This window comes from Giraffa tippelskirchi, chromosome 5, assembly GCF_054371585.1.
Source record: "Giraffa tippelskirchi isolate mGirTip1 chromosome 5, T2T-mGirTip1v1.2.pri, whole genome shotgun sequence".
Lineage (NCBI taxonomy): Eukaryota > Metazoa > Chordata > Mammalia > Artiodactyla > Giraffidae > Giraffa > Giraffa tippelskirchi.
Window position 1 is genome coordinate 13,956,690 of NC_137279.1, and position 14,399 is coordinate 13,971,088.

Here is a 14,399-nt window from a genome sequence, read left to right on the forward strand (position 1 = left end):
ACTTCAGCTGCCCTGATTCACATAAATCTCTAATCTGTTCCTATCAAAGTTTCAAGATACTGTGACTTATCAGAGCACCCCAAGGTAATGTGTGCCATTCCATTCAGTTCATTCTTTCCAGGTTTTCTCAGGGACCTTATCCTTGAAGGGATCTCTTTAATACTTGAACGATATCTTAGTTCCCTTAGAAGCTGTTCTTGGTAATATAGGACTCTTTAATACCTAAAACCATTAAGAGACCCCCCCCCAAATGATTTTTCTCACTGCTTAATTTTAAGAATTTGAGAATAGGGCCCCTCCAATCCAGTATGCTTATAGAACAAGAATTTTACTTACTGGCAAGATAAATAGGTAGGTAAATGCAGAAGTCTTTGTGGGGGAAATAATTTTTTTGGTTCAAAATTTTCTAAAAAGTAGCTCTTAAGATCACTAGTATTAAATCTAAATTAATTCAAAATCATCTGAACCCCTAACATAGTAGCCTTTTCCAATCAAGTTGTCATGATACACTAACACATTTCAACGAACCATGAGATGTGTTTCCAGCAATCTATCAGTGATAAAGGTTAAAATACTGAAGTTTGCAAATTATTCACTTTTTCAGAAATTAAAACTGATGCAAGGTGATCTCAGTAACAACCACTCTCACTTACCTGCCTCCTAATACATGTTACTATATGAGCAAGAAAGAAGGCATTGAGGCCAGTGACATGGGCATTCCCATCAGAGATGTCTGGTTTATGAAGTGTCATTTGTACCATGTTGTAAAAATGGGACTTAAATTTGTAGTCAAAAAGAGAGAATCAATGGGGAAAAAGAAAAAGGGAGAAGGAGGAGGAAGACCAAAGGAAGTGGGAAAGGAGGAGAGAAATAATTTGAGGAATAATAAAGCAGGAGGAGAGTTCAAAAGAAACAGAGAATAATCAGAGAACAGGAGAGTGGCCTCATGGAAACCAAGAGGGCAAAGTCTCAAAAAAGGGGGTGTGGTGGGCAGTGTCAATTGCTGCTGATAAATTAAATTACTGGTGATCGTGAGGCAATGAAATGTCCCTGAAAACCTCAGTAAGGACAGAAAACTGACATTAAAGCCTGAATGGAAGAAAAAGAGAGGAAATAGAAGAACATCTAGATGCTACTTATTGATGTTTGGCCCTGCTCGGAAAGAGCAAGATAGGCTGGTAGGGCCCTGGGTAGAGCCCAACACTTCTAAGGATTGCAGAGACCTGAACTTGTGTGTGGACTTCCCTGGTGGCTCAGCAGTAAAGAATCAGCCAGCAGTGCAGGAGATGCCAGTTTGATCCCTGGGTCAGGAAGATCCCCTGGAGGAGCGCATGGCAATCCACTCCAGTATTCTTGCCTAAAAAAAATCCTACAGACAGAGGAGCTTGGCAGGCTACAGTCCATGGGTTGTAAAGATTTGGACATTACTGAAATGACTTAGCACACACACATGAACGTGTGCATGAGCTCCAAACCATAAAGAGGAAGGGGTTGAAAATGTCAGAGGGAGGAAACAATCAATACAACTAGGTTCTATTCCTAAAAAGGACAGCGTGGGTAGGGTCATGATTGAGGATTGGTTTTGGGCAGGAAGAGGCATTCTCTTCCTCATAAACCAGAGAAGAGGAGGTGAGAGTGAGTGCATGTGGAGGTCAGCAAAATGTGGACAGAAAGCCAAAACGCTTCACACCCCGCCTTCTCCTTACAGGAGGGGCACAATCATCCGCTGAGAGGGGGAGGGGTCAGGGTGCAACATGATGGCTGTTGTAGAAAGTGCTGGAGGACGGTGAAAGGAAATGGGTAAAATCATTGCTCAGTGGGGCCTGAGGCTGAGAGGGGAGGACCTGAAAGAAAAGTGGATAGCAGGCACAGCCTTAGGGAATGCACACATTTTCCAGTAGAGAAGAAGCAGGAAGCAGCAAAGACATCAGAGAGGGCCTTGCCACAGAAGTGGGAAGAAAATTATATTGCCACACAAGTCATGGTGAGGAACATTTAAAAGACAAGACAGAGAAAAGATGGAGTTGATCCACAGATTTTAAAACTACAAAGAGCTTTGGACGATAAGTACCAGAAAAATACACTGGATTTGGCACTGAGAAAGTCATTAGTAACCAAGAGCTTTTCTATAATGATAAAGATTAAACAGATTTCACAAAGTGCTAGTAAGGAGTTGAAGGCTGTCATGGGAACATTTTTGTTACCTTTTTAAGAATTTTAGAAATTAATAAAGGGCTCTCCTGGTGGTCTACTGGTTAGGAATCTGTCTTGCAATGCAGGGACATGAGTTCGATCCCTGGTCCAGGAGGGCAACTAAGCCTGTGAGCCACAACTACTGAGTCCATGCTCTAGGGCCTGTGCTCTACAACAAGAGAAGCCCCTCAATGAGAAGTCCATGCCCCGCAACTAGAGAGCAACCCCTGCTCACCACAACCAGAGAAAGTCAGCGTGCAGCAACTAAGACCCAGCACAGCCAAAAATAGGTTTTAAAAAAATTACTTAAAAGGTGTGAGATAAGAAGTAACAGTTTGAGGAGATGGTAGTGTTGGGGTGATTTATATATGAGAGAAAACTGAATCTATATGTTTATGTTCGTGTATGTGTGTGTGTGTGTGTCGGGTGTCATTGTAGCTAAACAGCTCAGATATCTTATAGGATTATTGTAAGAATGAAATAAAGCACTGTTTGAACTGAAAAATACCATATTAATATTAGATATTTTTTTCATCATACACAAATTCTCATTTTTTGAATGTGAGAAACATTATTCTTATATTTCCTGCTATTCAAAATTCCATTAGTGTTTTATATGAATGCAGTAATGAATCAATAAGCTCTGTCTTCAGGCTTCTCTCTTTGTAGCCCTAAAATTCTCGACAGCCCTGAAAGATGAACTCTCTGGACAGTTTGAAACCAGCAGTTGCCATCTCAGAAGCTGAACAGAGCAAAATGGGGAAATTGTGCTAAACTGATTTCTGTGGTTCTTAAACACCTGCATATTATGGGAACAAAATACTGACTTTGGGGATTTGCTTGACTTTCCCTTTCTGCACTAGGATCTGTTGTTCATTTAGTGAAACATATTTCTGCTGGGCAAAACCAAGGTAAGGCTTAGGTCAAGTTATAAACTCAAGTCTTTTATCACACTCTGACAGCAGGAAAAATCATGTCTGGAAAATGTCATTATCAGGAAAAAACAGTGTGTTTTGCTTTGAGCTCTTTGGCTTGAGGTTTTCTTCACATTTTAAAAACCACTGAGGAGTAAAAATGTTTTGTAGCTAATAGCCAGTAAAGTAATTACACTGTGGATAGGCCAAAACCATTTAAATCCATTAATTAGAAGGATTGCATTACACTCTATGATTTTGCCCCAACATTTTTGTAAGAGCAGATTCTCAAATTCTTGATCTGAAATCAGTGGGCCTTCAGAAGAGGGCAATCATCCTATTTTGCTGCTGGTTTAAATACTTGGGAGCAAATAAGTGAAATTAGCTGAATTTCAATTTCTTCATTTATAAAACATAATAAGAATTATCTTATAAATCTGAACATTCACATTCTTCTTGGGCACAACAGGCAATGGACACTTCACCCTCATCTTCATAGAGCTTTGTGTATTCAAAAAGCAGTATTACTAAAATAGCATTTCCATCTCTTAAGCACTGGAAAACCTAGGTACTTTAGCTGCGGATTTACAACACAGAATCTGTGGAAAATCTGCTATTACAACCCAGACCATGGAAAGGTGAAATGGGACACACAACAGAGTCATTAATGTTTGTCACTTGAGGTGAGGGTGGGGACAAGGTAGGAGTTGGAAGATTTGAACATTATTTCAGTGCATATGTCATAACCCTGAAAATGTGTTATAAGCATTTGAAGGGTTTCTCTACATATTTTTAAATAAATTTAAATAGCCCATATTCAAAGTACTCTTTTTAGTACAAATTAATATATAGTTGGTTAAGTCTACATTTTAGGAAACATAAGTGAAGATGACTTTATATAAACCTATATTAGTTTGTGAGGCAGCCTCAAATTGGAAAACTTTTATAAAACTATCAAATGGAATACTTGGCTATCACGTATTTCTTCACATCTAGTGAATTTCCTGGGCTGTCACCAAGAAGTCTGGTCTGAGGGAAAAGATGCTTAATAAGGAACAAGGACAATCGTTTATGCCAGTCTTACATAAAAATCACATTGGTAGCAAGTCTTCCAAGTCTGCCCTGTCACATGCTTCTGTCTGCTAAAGACACGAACAGTGCAGTAAGCTGCTGGAAGAGGAATGAGTCACGGGCAAGACCTGCCACCCGCGTTATCCTTAAGGTAAATGCATGTCATGAGACAAGGTTGCAGAGGCCGAAAATAGTCTGAGCCTGTCACTTAGTGCCCAAAATAATTACTCAAGAAATAGCTCTCTCTAAAGGGACAAATTACCCCATCAGCATAAAATGACACTGTCATGAGATTGCTGGATAATGTCTTTTTAAAAAATTTCCTGGTGATCACCCTGACATGAAAATTATAAATTAAAATTACATCAGCTAAAGGAAGCCAAGAAGTGATTTCTAAAATCTCTTCTCAGTTCTAGTCTAGGTTTGAAGTCACTATGCAGAAAGACCACAGCAGGAGCTGGTCAAGAAAATCCATGGGAATCAACTGCCAGGTAAACCAAAAAACAAGTACAGCAAGTCTTCTGCATACAGACAAGTTCTGTTCTGAGACCATGTTTGTAAATCCAATTTGTTCATAAGTCCAACAAAGTTAGCCTAGGTATCCAACTAACAAAGTGGGGTACATGGTACTATACTGTAATAAGTTTATAATACTTTTCATACAAATACATAACAAACACAAAAATAAAACATTTTTAATCTTACAGTACAGTGCCAACTACATCACTGCTGCTTTTACACTTGCTTCCAGCCATCCTGGGCTTGGAATAAAAGATACCGTACTACTGTACTCTACATAACACTGTACAGGAAAGTACACAAAACCACAGCCATCATAGAGGCACCACGCACGCGACAATGTGTGCGAGACACGTGAACTAACCTCCATGACTGGACATGTGAATGCAGGTTCGCATCTTTGAAAGTTCATAACTTGAAGGTTCATACGTAGGGGACTTACTGTCCCTTAGAAAGGCCAGAAAGACTACACGCTTCCCATGGGGAGAGATCAGGAGAAGCAGTCCCACAGGCCAAGTACACATGCCCGCTGGAGACCCATCCTGTCTCAGAGCACATGAAAGGGATGGCAGAACACCAAACTTTAAACATCGGTCAGGACCAAGTTTGTCAGGTGTATCCGTTTCCTCAAGCTGCCGTAACAAATGACCACAAACTGGATGGCTGAAACCAGCAGAAACATATTGCCTCATAGTTCTGGGGCCCAGAAGTCTGGAACTAAACTAGTGGGAGGGTTGGTTCCTTCTGGAGGGCCGGAGGGAATCTGTTCAAGGCCTCTCTCCTGGCCTCTGGATGTCACCAGCGATCCTTGGGGTGGCTTGGACTGTGGATGCTTCACTGCGATCCCTGCCTCAACTGCCTCACGGTGTTCTCTCCCTTGTCTGTGTCTGAGTCCAAGTCTCCCTCTTCTTACAAGGACACCAGTCATTGAATTAGCTTCCACCCCAACCCGGGATGTCATCATCTTAACTTGACTACATCTGAATAAACATTATTTCTAAGTAAGAATACATTCACAGGAACTGGGGGACTTGAACATGTATTTGGGTACCCAACTCCACCCACAACACCAGGTCTTTCAGAAGCGATCTGGTCATCCATGACCAGTATGATCTGGGACTTTGTGGCACAATGTGAGGAAAACATAGAATGTTAAAACTCAAAGCAACCTTAGAAATCACCAAACGAGTGCTAGTCATCAAGTCATGCCCAACTCTTTGCAACCCTAGGCTCCTCTGTCTATGGGATTCTCCAGGCAAAAAATGCTGGAATGAGTAGCTATTCTCTTCTCCAGGGAATCTTCCCGACCCAGGGATTGAACCCCAGTCTCTTGCATTGCAGGCAGATTCTTTACCATCTGAGCCACCAGGGAAGCCCAAACCAGACCTTCTGGTTTTATGGATGATTAACAGATCTCTCAAAAGCAGCAATTTGCAACCAACCAAATGCAGTTTTGAGACTTAGGGTACAATCTGTTGTGAATAAGAAGGCAGTAAACTTTAATAAACACAAAGTGCTAAGGAGTTAGGATGATTCACCTTTTTTATACACAAGAATCAATTAAAGTCTGTGCCCATAATAATCTCAAATTCACTTGCATTTCTTCTCTAGGAGAGAGACTGGGGTGAATACTGAGAAGATAGAGCAAGAGGCTCTTAGAGTTGTCCATAACCTACAACCTATCTCACCTCTGTCTCCAAGAAAGTATGTCAAGAACAAGAATGTCATTCAGAGTTTAACTCAGCACAGAAAAGATTGAAGACCTCCATCCTATACAACTATTTTGCCAGGTAAAGACTGTATGATACACTCGTGTTCCTCCTAGACATATACGGAATTGCAGTAGAGGGTTTCAAAGGACAATTTTATCCCACCCCTTTAGCTGTCCTTATTTATTGTCTTTCCTTTGTTAGATGTACCAATCCTTGAGCTTGCTTTAATAAATAAAGAATAGAGGAAGCAATAGAAAGGAGGATTTAGGGGAAATAAGCAAATGGCATACCTTAAACAAGGAGGCTTGAGGCCAGGGCAGGTTGCAAAGGAGAGCAAAGAAAACACGTAAGAGGATGAATCAAAGCAAAATTTCCCTATGCCCTTACAGAAGGCCATCCAGACACAAAATGACTGTCTTCAGTTCTCTCCCTTCCAGCAGGAGGAAAAGAAAGAGAAGTAAAAGTTATAAAGAGGAGAGAAGACTAGAGAGACAAGCATGTATTAGACGACTACTGTACACCAGGAACTATGGAATGTATGGAATGTATCTAAATGGAAAATACATCTCACTGCATCTTCACTATCTAAAGCATTGGTATTCTCTCCACTTCACAGGCAAGGAAATTAAGGATCAGTGTATTTGAGGATCTTGCCTATTGTTACATTGCTAATACTTGACAGAATTACAATGAAACCTAGGACTCTCTGATCCAAGGCAACTCTTCTCAAGAAGAAAAGCAGAAAGGAAAAAGGTTCAAGTTATCATTTCAGGTTGTTTCTGGGGAAAAAAAAAATCACAGGCTTTTGAGTATAAAAATTTTCTTTAAAAATAGGATAGATGGAAAAATATGATCTGGGTGCTGCTTTTGGCTGTCTTGAAACTCTGTATAAGATGACAGCAGCCCAGAGAAATAAAGAAAACTATCTTTGGGTTAGTTTAAAGGGAGGTGGGAGGCTGAAAAAGTCACAGGACTTCAGTGACATTCAAGACTAAACTATTTTAAAGTAACAGAACATAACCAGATAAAAGATACATTCACACTTTATTTTATTCATCTTAAGATCAAGGGTACAGAGCCCTGATCCCAGTTGGGGATAGGGTCTGAGCTTTCAGCAGATCAGGACTCTGATGTTGATTTTTTTTTCTATACAGCACTGGTGCACAGTGAGTGCTAGTCCAGATTCCAGTATTTTCACACAGTGTTATCCCCTAAAGAGAGAAGGTGGTTTGGAGGATGATTAAAGGGTTCAACATGTAGAAAGCAGCTATGATGTATGAAAAACTGTAAATAAAACATTCTTATCTGTCACACTTGTCTCAAAGTGGGTCACCTGATTGGAGAGGGTAACAATTCAACCATAACAGATGACTAACATGTTCCTGGACCTGGACATCAATTATGGTAGCATACTTCCTTGTCTTTTCTGTCATGCGGAATCTGTCACTTAAATTCATCCAAAGTGGCAAGTCATTCCCTTTGTCTTCAGTTCAACTCAGTGGCCACATTCATACCTAATCCTGGATTTCAGACTTATTTTCTGCTGCCTAGTGTACATCTCTCCAAGATGGTCTCACAAGCATCTCACAGGCAGTATGGCAGATGATAAGGAATACACTCCTCAGAGCCAGACTGATCTGGATTTAAGTCCCAGCTCTGTTTCTGGCGTCAGTTGCTTCAGTTGCTCTGTTTAAGACTTCAGTTGCTGATTCTTCTCTAAGCTTCAGTTTTACATCTATAGGATGGGAAAAATCAGTACCTGGCTCAGGGTAAGTACTCAATAAACAAATATTGTAAAACACAAAACTGAACTATCTCTACCTGCAAGTCTGTATCTCTCACCTAGTCCCATCCTCCTATACACATTTTTTTGCATCTAGATTATATCCAATGTGCCATGTAGTTCTGTTCATATCTGCTTTTTTTTTTTTTTTTAAGATTCTGCAGAGCCATTTTAGATTTTCAGCAAAATTGAGACGAAGGTACAGAAATTTCCCATATACTACGTCCCCCTCCCAGCACATGCAGCCTCTCCCATCATCAATATCTACCACCAGAGAGGTACATTTATTCAATTGATGAGTCTATATTGGCACATCATAATCACCCAAAGTACATAGTTTACTTTATACCTTTCTTCATTGCTATGCATTCTAAGTGACTGGAAAAACGTATGACAACATGTATCTATAATTATAGTATTATACAAAGCATTTTCACTGCCCTAAAAATCCTCCGTGCTTTGCCTATTCATCCCTTTTCCTAGGAACGACAGATATTTTTACTGTGTCCATAATTCTGTCTTTTCCAGAATGTCATATGGTTGAAATTGTACAGTGTATAGCTTTTACAGATTGGCTTCTTTCACTTAGTAACATGCATTTAAGTTTCCTCCTTGCCTTTTCATGGCTTAATAACATTTCCTTTTAGCACTGAATAATATTCTATGCGGAGAAGGCAATGGCACCCCACTCCAGTACTCTTGCCTGGAAAATCCCATGGATGGAGGAGCCTGGTAGGCTACCGTCCATGGGGTCGCTAAGAGTCGGACACGACTGAGCGACTTCACTTTCACTTTTCCCTTTCATGCACTGGAGAAGGAAATGGCAACCCACTCTAGTATTCTTGCCTGGAGAATCCCTAGGATGGCGGAGCCTGGTAGGCTGCCGTCTATGGGGTCGCACAGAGTCGGACACGACTGCAGCGACTTAGCAGCAGCAGCAATATTCTATGGTCTGGATGTACCTCAGTTTATTTAACCATTCACCCACTGAAGAACATCTGGCTACTTCCAAGATGTAGCAATTATGAATAAAGGTGCTATAAATGGCCATGTGCAGGTTTTTGTGTGGACATGTTTTCAACTCCTTTGGATAAATGCTAAGGAATGCAACTTGTGTACTGTATGGTAAGAGAATGTTTAGTTCTGTAAGAAAGTGTCAAATTTTCTTCCAAAGTGGCTGTATCATTTTGCATTCTCACTGGTAATGAATAAGAGTTCTTATTGCTCCAATACTACTCAGGATTGGGTACTATCAGAGTTCCAGATTTTGGCCATTCTGATAGGTGGGCAGTGGCATTTTATTGTTGACTTAATTAGCATTTCCCTGATTACACATGATATGGAACATCTTTTCATATGCAGTCTTTGACTCATTTTTATAGAGTTGTTTCTTATTGTTAAGCTTTAAGATTTTGTATGTTTTAGATAACAGCTTTTTAACAGAAGTGCTTTTTGCAAATATTTTCTCCTAGTCTGTGGCTTGTCTTCTCAGTCTCTACATTTTCTTTTCTTTCTTTCTCTTTAGAAAGAGAATTATACAGAATTACAATTTTTTTCCCAAAATAAACTCTGGCAAATTGAAGGGTGTAACAGAGGAAAATCTCTGTAATTTGAAGCCCCAAATGTAGCAAAGTCAAAACTAAAGATTTCATTTTAATTACAAGAAAATTTATCATGATTTTTCTTAATATCTTGAGAAACACTCTCCCTAATGACTTAGACATGGCCAGTGCCAAGTTATATAATGCAGCATTTGGCCTTGGAAAAAGGTACCTGGATAAAGTATTCCAGGTAAACATAGCAGCACTGGGAGGGGAAAAAAATAAAATAAAACTTCATGGGAAAAAGATAAAGAACAATCTATACCTTGACCCTGCTTACCTAAGCAGCTCTCCAGGAACGTGACTAAAGGTATCCATTCTAGGGCCAGTCTCAGCTCTCCTTCAAGGCTCCGTGACCTTGAGAAAGTTACTTTAACATTGTGTTTTGGTTTCCTCATCAATAAAATGAGGGCAACAAGAGTAACTAGGGTTGTTTTAAGGAAAAAGTTGATAGATATAAAGCTCTTAGAAGAGTTCCTGGCCCATAGCAAGGACTCAGCATTTTTAGCTATTATTTTTATAGTGTTATTTGTGAGGATCAAATGAAACATTTGTAATCATTAAAAGCTATACAAATTGATACTGTTATGTCAAAAATAAAGAAGAAAATGACATTTTCTTTAAATCAGATTTTTTGGTACTTGACAAGGATTTATGGGGCTCTTCTGACATGATTGCTTAAATTCAAATTCAGCTACGTAAAATAAACACTGCTCTGCTTTTTCAAACTCAGGTAACACCATTTTTAAAATGTTTTAAATCATTTGACATATTATTAGTCAAATTTTGTATAGACTCATTATTTTGGAATCTTTGGACTCATTATTTTGGAGTCTTTCTAAATGCTCTCTAAATCCATCATATTTTAGTAAAAATCATAGTCTAGGGTTCAAATTCCATTCTGCTGTGAGCATGCTGAATGTTGTTTAGGCATATCACTCAGCCTCTCGAAGCCCCAGTCTCCTTACATATAAAATTACCTAGTAGGAGTAGATAATCTCAAAGGTCATATTCAAGAACAAAAGTCCATGAGTTATAGGTTATGATAAGCATCACAGCCTTTGTTTCAGTATTTGTTGAGGGAGGGGGGGTGGATGGCAGCAGCAGATAGCTTTTTAAAAACTTGCCTTAAGTCAGACATTTGGAATTTCAAACAACAAAAAAACATACCATTCTTCTGACTCTCAGGCTGGAATCCCAGACCAGTGAATCTTAAGCTTTTCAAATCAAAATGCCATAGGTTTCCTCTACCATGTAAAATATTGAAAATAAAGACAACTGAAGAAAAATAACCTCTACAATTCTTAGCAAGCTGATACCACCTGAAAATACTTTTTCAGTTTTAATCTCTCTCAGCAAAATAATACCTCTAACTAGCTTGGTGGAAGCAAAAACCAAAAATGTTTCCAAAGGTAGATTAAGCCTGTCATCCTATTCATATAGGCTGAGACCAACAAAGCGCTTCACTCCTGCCCTGCACTTGTCTCAGTGCTGCCCAGTTTTAAGAAAACTGCAGTGTCAGAACCCAAAACAGTCTCTGACTCCCCACCAATAAACTAATATTGACGGGAAAAGGACAACAGGAGGGACAGTAAGTTGGCAGATGAGAGAGATGAACAGAAAGCATTTTAAAGTCTATCATTTTCTCACTGGTCATATTAATATCAGATAAAGTAGACTTCAAGATGAGAGATATTACCAGAGATAAAGAAGGATACTTCATAATGATAAACGTGTCCATTCATGGACAGCATGACTGCAAAATACATGAAACAAAAACAGAACTGAAGGGAGAAAAAGAAATCTAATAGGCAAAGTTGAAGTATACATTCTTCTTTCAGTCATTATGTTAATATATCAAATAGGGAAGATCAATAAGGATACTGAAAATTTGACCAACACTATCAACCAACTAGATCTACTTGACTTTTATAAAATACATCAACAAGTGCACAAAATGCTTCTTCCAAATACACATGGAACAAATATCTAGAAGGCCTGTATGATAGGGATATAAGTCAAATCTCAAAGTCAAAGAACTTAGAGAATTCCTCCAAGTGCAACAGAATTAAATTAGAAGTCAGTTATCAATAGAAAAACCACAGAATCTGGAAATTACCAAACCTACTCCTAAATAATCCATAAGTCAAAGATCAATTTAAATGCAAATTAGAAAGTATCTCAAGCAAAACGCTAATGAAGTCAAAATTTGTGAGATGTAGCTACACTGAGCTTAGAGGGAAATTTCTAGCTTTGAATGCTTATATCAGAAAAAAAGAAACACTTAAGAAATAATGATCTAAGTTTCTACCTAAAGAAGCTAGAAAAAACAAGGTAATTAACTTCAAAGTAGCAAAAATGAAAATACAAATGAATGTAAAACAATGAAATGGTAAACAAGCAACAGATAAAATTTAAAAGTCAAAAGCTAGATTTTTGAAAAGATTTAAGTGATAAATCCTGTCAAGACTGGACCATGAAATAAAAAGGAAGAAATAAAACCCACAAAATGCCATATCAGGAATGGAATAAGAACATCATTACAGACCTTCTAGATCTTAAGATAATAATAAGGGAATATCACGAAAAACTTTATGCCAATAAATTATCCATGGAAAAGAGATTGATTGAAAACACAAATTATGAAAACTAATAGAAAAGTAATAGGAACAATTTGAATATAACTGTTCAAGACATTAAACTTTGCATGTGGGAATATTTAAACTTTCCAAAAAGAAACCTCAAGGCTTAGATGATGTCACTGGTGATTTCTATCAAACATTTAACTAATACCAATTTTATTTTATAGGCTTTCCAGGTGGCACAGTGGTAAAGAATCTGCCTGCCAATCCAGGAGATGCAAGAGCCATGGGTATGATCCCTGGGTCAGGAAGATCCACTGGAGTAGAAAATGGCAACACACTCCAGTATTCTTGCCTGAAAAATTCCATGGACAGAGTAGCCTGGTGGGCTACAGCCTATGGGGTTGCAAAGAGTCAGACATGACTGAGCGACTGAACACACAAATCAATTTTATACATACTCAGAAAATAAAACAGAAAGAAATAACCCAATGTGTCTTAGGTCAGGATAAACCTGATACTAAAACCTGACAAGGATATTACAGATATATACCAATAACTATTGAATATAAATATAAAGATTTTTTATCTGTTTGGGTTTTTTTTTTTTTTTGGCCATACCACATAGGGTTGAACCCAGCCCCACCAGTGAAATCACTGAGGCCTAACCACTGGACTGCCAGGGAATTCCCCCAAAATTCTTAACAAAATATTAGTGAATCTAGTAATATAGGGACTTCTCTGGTGGTCCAGTGGTTAAGATACTGCACTCCCAGTTGGGGAACTAAGATCCCACATACCGTGTGGTGTGGTCAAATAAATAAATAAAACTTTTACCAAAAAAAAAAAAAAAATTAATAATATACAGAGTATAATGCATCATGACCAATAGGTTGTTTAGTTCACCATAAAAGCATCTCATTAAAAGCACAAACATATGACAAAATTCAAATTCATTAATTTGGAAAACAAGGAATAAAAAGGCAGCAACTTAAATCTAGTAAACGACATAGAAATAAATAATATTGCCTTTCCTTTGCTCTCACCAACACTTCTGACACCAAATGTGTGGAGTTTTTCCCCCACACTGACCAATTCTCTGATGCCAGTGAGGTGTCTTACAATTCAATTCTGCTACTATCTACTTGGGGTTAGTGTTAGATTCCACAAGTTAAAGTCTCAGTCTCACAGACTCCATCCACTTCAAATTCCAAATGCAACTTTCTGTACTTCTAACTGACCAACTCTAGACAGGGGTTTCCCAAGACCCCCCCCTCAGGGTTGATTTTCTAGAATGACTCACGGGACTCAGAGAAACACTCATTTGCATTTACCAGTTTATATAATAAAGGATAATTAAAGTATACAGATGAACAGACAGATGACATTTCAATAGCGTGAGGTCTGGAAGCTTCCTCACAGCAGGAGTCTTGTCCCTTTGGAATTGAGATGTACCACTCTCTTTGCTTGTGGAAGTTCTCCAAACATTGCACTTTAGATATTTTTGTAAAGGCTTCATCATGTAGGCATAAAGGATTATGAATCAATCTCTAACTCCTCTACCCTTCTCAAAGGATTAGAGAGGAGGCCCAAAAGTTCAAAGCTTCTTATCATGGCTTAGTCTTTCTGGTAACCCATCCTGAAGTTGTCTGGATGATTATCCAGATGATAATGAACCCACCAAGAGTCACCTCATAGGAGCAAAAAAATCTCCTATCATCTAGGGAATTTCAAAGAATTTAGGAACTTTGTTTCAGGACTTGGTGTCAAAGAACAAATATTAGAATTTTGTTATTAGATGTTCCCATCATCCTCATAACTCAGGAGATTACATGGGTTTTAAGAGTTTTGTGTAAGGAATTGGTGGCAGATAACCTAATAATAATATATCTTTATTTTGCAGGGCATCTGTAAAAACCACAGCTAACATTATACTCAGTGGTGAAAGACTAACATACTTGTCCTAAGATCAGAAGCAGTTTCTTCTAATAATGGCTCTTCTATTTAACTTGTAACTGGAAGTC

At 38.6% G+C, this 14,399-nt stretch overlaps 1 protein-coding gene across 9 annotated transcripts in view; it reads right to left on the minus strand.

Moving 5' to 3' along the window:
• The window catches only part of LOC145506823 (uncharacterized), a 294,395-nt gene that overhangs the window by 88,452 nt on the left and 191,544 nt on the right, over positions 1-14,399 (minus strand). For 3 of the 9 annotated variants that reach the window (XR_014054367.1, XM_081492232.1, XM_081492239.1), the window contains one exon: positions 7,437-8,144. The exons of 1 other annotated variant lie outside the window; for it this stretch is intronic. The gene's annotated coding sequence lies outside the window, so the exon portion shown is untranslated. Of the gene's footprint in view, positions 1-7,434; positions 8,145-14,399 lie in introns of those variants that run through there. 5 more of the 9 variants (XM_081492240.1, XM_081492234.1, XM_081492237.1 and 2 more) reach the window with 3 other exon arrangements.